This window comes from Mus pahari, chromosome 11 (assembly GCF_900095145.1).
Source record: "Mus pahari chromosome 11, PAHARI_EIJ_v1.1, whole genome shotgun sequence".
Lineage (NCBI taxonomy): Eukaryota > Metazoa > Chordata > Mammalia > Rodentia > Muridae > Mus > Mus pahari.
Window position 1 is genome coordinate 4,587,569 of NC_034600.1, and position 6,000 is coordinate 4,593,568.

Sequence of the window (6,000 nt, forward strand, 5' to 3'; positions counted from 1 at the left end):
AATATATGCATTCTCTCCATTTCTACATCAGTTTCTCCCTCTGTTCTTTCTATGACCAATTATCTGCATTTTAAGTACTTATTTCCATATCTCCATCTCTTATGCCTATTATTATCTCATAAAACTTCAACTTCTATAAGTAAAGGAGAGTGTGGAAGGGAAATAAAAGACTCAGTGTCTATCAGAAGTCTTGGGCTGGCTTCCTGATCACCCAGTCTTCAGGTAATGCAGGGAAGAAATGGTTCTGTCAGAGGATGTGAGGCACGAGAGCACTTCTCTGGGCCTTCCCTCTTCTAGTCTGTGGTATGAGTATCTACACAAAGCTGGACTTCTCAGTGGGGTGCCTGGGCCTCCAAAAAGTCCCTGTGGTCACTGTGAATCATACAGTGAGTACTTCTGCAGGTGTGTTGTCACTGTTACCAGGTGGGAGTCTGGGACAGAACTGCCTTTGTTTAGCTGTATGGTTCTGCATATAACTCCTGGTATATTATCAAGAAATTGCCAGACTTGGTGCTTCAAATGTGGATTATCATCATCATTATTATTATTATTATTATTATTATTATTATTATATTTTCTTTATTTACATTTCAAATTTTATCCCCTTTTCTCATTTGCCTCCAAAACCACCCCATTCCACCCCCCACCCCCCCCTGCTCACTAACCTACCCACTCCCGCTTCCCTGTCCTGGCATTCCCCTATGCTGTGGGATTGAGCCTTCACAAGACCAAAGGCCTCTCCTCTCATTGATGTCCCACAAGGCTACATATGTGACTGGAGCCTTGATTCCCTCCTTGAGTTGGTGGTTTAATCCCTGGGAGCTCTGGGGGTACTGGGTGGTTCATATTGTTATTCCTCCTATGGGGCTGCAAACCCCCTCAGCTCCTTAGGTCCTTTCTCTACCTCTTCCATTGGGGATCCTGTGCTCAGTCCAATGGATGGCTGTGAGCATCTACTTCAGTATTTCTCAGGCAATGGCAGAGCCTTTCAGGAGACAGCTATATTGGGCTCCTGTCAGCAAGCACTTGTTGACATCCACAATAGTGTCTGGGTTTGGTAACTGTATATGGTATGAATACACAAGTGGGACAGTCACTGGTTGGCTTTCCTTCAGTTTCTGCTCTACACTTTGTCTCTGTATCTCCTCCCACGGATATTTTGATCCCCCTTCTAAGAAGGACCAAAGTATCCACACTATGGTCTTCCTTCTTCTTGAGCTTCATGTGGTCTGTGAATTGTATCTTGGGTATTCCAAACTTCTGGTCTAATATCCACTTATCAGTAAGTAATACCATGTGTTGTCTTTTATGATTGGGTTACTTCACTCAGGATATTTTCTAGTTCCATCCATTTGCCTAAGGACTTCACAAATTCATCGTTTTTAATAGCTGAGTAGTAATCCATTGTGTAAATGTACCACATTTTCTGTATCCATTCTTCTGTTGAAGGACATCTGGGTTCTTTCCAGCTTCTGGCTATTATAAATAAGGCTGCTATAAACATAGAGGAGCATGTATCCTTATTACATGTTAGAGCATCTTCTGGGTATATGCCCAGGAGTGGTATAGCTGGGTCCTCAGGTAGTACTATGTCCAATTTTCAGAGGAACTGCCAATTTGATTTCCAGAGAGGTTGTATCAGCTTCCAATCTCACCAGCAATGGAGGAGTGTTCCTCTTTCCCCACTTCCTCGACAGCATCTGCTGTCACCTGAGTTTTTGATCTTAGCCATTCTGACTGGTGTGAGGTGGAATCTCAAGGTTGTTTTGATTTGGATTTCCCTGATGACTAAGGATGTTGAACATTTCTTTAGGTGCTTCTCAACCATTCGATATTCCTCAGTTAACAATTCTTTGTTTAGCTCTGCACCCCATTTTTAATAGGGTTATTTGGTTCTCTGGTGTCTAACTTCTTGAGTTCTTTGTATATATTGGATATTACCCCTCTATCAGATATAGGGTTTGTAAAGATCTTTTCCAAATCTGTTGGTTGCTGTTTTGTCCTATTGACAGTTTCCTTTGCCTTACAGAAGCTTTGTGATTTTATGAGGTCCCATTTGTCAGTTCTTGATCTTAGAGCATAAGCTATTGGTGTTCGGTTCCTCTGTGCCCATGTGGCTTGTCTCCACTTTCTCCTTTATAAGTTTCAGTGTATCTGGTTTTATGTGGAAGTCCTTGATCAGTTTGGACTTGAGCTTTGTACAAGGAGATAAGAATGAATCAATTCGCATTCTTCTACATGCTAACCTCTAGTTGAGCCAGCACCATTTGTTGAAAATGCTTTTTTCCACTGGATGGTTTTAGCTCCTTTGTTAAAGATCAAGTGACCATAGGTGTGTCGGTTCATTTCTGGGTCTTCGATTTAATTCCATTGATATACCTCCCTGTCACTGTACCAATACCATGCAGTTTCTTTTTATCATTATTGCTCTGTAATACAGCTTGAGGTCAGGGATGGTGTTTCTCCCAAAAGTTCTTTTATTGTTGAGAATAGTTTTCACTATCCTGGGTGTTTTGTTATTCATGATAAATTTGGAAATTTCTCCTTCTAACTTTATGAAAATTTGATTTGGAATTTGGATGGGGATTGCATTGAATCTGTAGATTGCTTTTGGCATGATGGCCATTTTTACTATATTAATCCTACCAATCCATGAGCATGGGAGATCTTTCCATCCTCTGAGATCTTCTTGGATTTTTTTTTTCAGAGACTTGAAGACTTGAAGTTCTTGCCATACAGATCTTTCACTTGCTTAGTTAGAGTCACACCAAGGTATTTTATATTGTTTGTGACTATTATGATAGGTGTTGTTTCCTTAATTTCTTTTCATTTTAAGATTTTTTTTTATATGTAAGTACACTGTAGCTGTCTTCAGACACTACAGAAGAGGGCGTCAGATCTCATTATGGATGGTTGGGAGCCACCATGTGGTTGCTGGGATTTGAACTCAGGACTCTTGGAAGAGCAGTCGGGTGATCTTATGCACTGAGCCATCTCACCAAACCCAGTTTCCTTAATTTCTTTCTCAGACTGTTTATCCTTTGAGTAGAAGATGGCCACTGATTTGTTTGAGTTAATTTTTTATTCAGCCACTTTGCTGAAGTTGTTTTTCAGCTTTAGGAGTTCTCTGGTGGAATTTTTTTTGGTCACTTAAGTATATCTATCATATCATCTGCAAATAGTGATATTTTGACTTCTTCCTTAACAACTTGTATCCCTTTGACATCCTTTTGTAATCTAATTGCTCTGGCTAGGACTTTGAGTACTATATAGAACAGGTAGGGAGAGAGTGGGCAGCCTTGTCTAGACCCTGATCTTAGTGGGATTGCTTCAAGATNCTCTCCATTTAGTTTGATGTTGGCTACTTTTTTGCTGTATATTGCTTTTACTATGTTTAGGTATGAGCCTTGAATTCCTGATCTTTTCAAGACTTTTATAATGAAGGGGTGTGGGATTTTGTCAAATGCTTTCTCAGCATCTAATGAAATGGTCATGTGTTTTTTTCCTTTGAGTTTGTTATATAGTGGATTACGTTGTTGGATTTCTGTATATTGAACCATCCCTGCATACCTGGGTGAAGCCTACTTGATCATGATGGATGATTGTTTTGATGTGTTCTTGGATTCAGTTTGCGAGAATTTTATTGAGTATTTTTGCTTTGATATTCATAAGGGAAATTGGTCTAAAGTTCTTTTTCTTTGTTGGTATTTTTATGGCAAGTGAGGATCTTAACATAGTCTTATTATATATCAAATAGCCTATGATGAGGAGGAAGGAAGCCAGGCACTTGCACCCAGCGTCCTCTGAAGGACTGAGTCTCCAGTGGTCCTGGGCTTCACTGCCTCTCATATAGTGTTGAGTAGTGTCCAAAATCTTTTCTAAGTCTTTACACACAGACACCAGGGCTCAGTTCCTTTCATCAGACAAAACCACTGGGTACTTTCACCAAACCTTTGAAGTATCCTGCATAGTGATATGTTGATTATCTGGAAGGTTAGTTGAGTTGTGCAGTAGACTTTTATAGTTTCAAAAGGATAGTGGAGGCAACAAACTTCAGATAATTCAGAGGTTTTCATGGTGCTGCCAGAAGCTATCAAAAACCATTAAGTCTATCAGCCAATTGATCAAATGTCATTGACTCTACTATACTTTCAGAAGAGCTTAGAATGGGTGCTGATAAGAGGTATGCATATTACACATAAAGATTACTCAAGCCCACCAAGAAGCTTAAGTGAGAGAGTGAGTGCGACCTGGGGATAACTGGAAGTGAAGAGATGAGAACAGCTTCTTAGAAAGGGAAGAAGGGAGTGTGTGTGCTGTGGACACAGGACTTGTGTTGGTGGCAGCAAAGGTGCTGTGGCTTTTGTAGTTACTTCATTGTCTCCGGGGAGATATCCTGAAGTCATGAGTGCCATGTACTCCGATGAAATCACAAGCAACAAGGACTGGGCATACACATGGTCATGCACAGGTATTCCATCAGGCAAATTTGTATTTGCATACCTCTTCTTCATGATCTTCCAGTGTGTAAGCAAAAGACAGCCTTTTCTGACCATGGAGATCCTAGTCCATGTAGCACAAAATGCTCTCCACATGTAAATATGCCAGTGTCTGGCCATGGTGAGAAGTGCAGGAATGGGATGACATGGGAGTCACATGCTCTAGAAAGAGTCACAGAGATTATGAGATGGGTCCTGTTTCTCTTATCTATGATGGTGTCAGCCTGATGATAGCCCATGAGAACCTGTAGAGTCATATGTGCACTGGGCATGCTGAACTCACACGAGTTTTGCTTTCTTTCTGGGATCCATCTTGTCTCCTCAGCATTTCTCAGAATGGTTGTGAAGGAACAAATAGAGTGTGTTGGGGCACCAGTTTGCTGTGTCAGAAGTACAACAGGGCAGTTGCATTTTGCTAGAGAAAGGTGCACTGGGAACATGGGACTCTGGCACTTGGAAGAGATGAAGGAATTGGCAACAGGCAGTGAGACAGGGAGAGTTTGGCACACTTAGAGTAGAAGTTCTTTGCTAGAAAGCTACCAGGGCTTGGTTGTCAGTCAACACTCTGATCCTGATTCTGTTTGAACAGGATAGTTCAAAAACTCCCATTAACAATTCTTCTCAGTCAATGGTGATGACTACAGTGACCATGAATATCACAAGGGAAGAATGTCCTGCCACATGTGAGGGTGAGACTTGCTTCTCACATTCCTGCAGTCCTTATGGGCCTTCCCAGGAAAAATCTATTCCTAAGCCTTAGTTCAACTTCCCTGGGGCTGTCTAGTTCTCCATTTCCAATCTAACCTCATCTAACACAGAGCTTAAAAAGACAGGTTGCATGGGCTTGACTTCCCCCACCAGCTTGCAACAGACTAGTGGCTTTCTGAAAGTAGGAATTATTTGATGTGTTGATGCAGAGGTCTGGAGACAAGGGTAGAATCTGCAGAGTGGCCTGAGTGACAGTGGTGCCATTGAGCTTATCACAAGGGTTCAAGGGAACCAGCTCTGATCATGGAAGCAGTCTGCCACCATCCACTGTGGCAGACTGCTCATTTCTTGCCCCTTTAAAATAGGAGAATTGAAGAGTGGACCCCAGTGATTCCTAAGGTCAAATTCTTTCAAGAAACCCAACAGGGAAAATTACTTTGACACAATTTAATCACCAGATTTGCTCAAAGAACACTATTCTTCATTAAGCCACCCAGAAATTCCGGCCAGCTCTTTCCTGCCACTTGCTCCAGAAGAGCGTGTTGAAAGGCAGAGATGTAATATCTGGATATCTGTCCTGTTGTTCGCTGAGGTGCAACTGCCTAATTTCACTACTGTAATGCTTTTCCTAATCCAGAGTCTGCGTCTAAGAGAGGCTGTGTGCCTTTTGCTTAACATTTACCATGCTCTGGTGGGTTTTGCTCATGGTAGGTGTCCTGGATATTGTGGACATTCCACAAGCCAAGCCTTCATTCTGTCCACTGTCCAAACCTTTTAAAGCCTGAGGGTCATG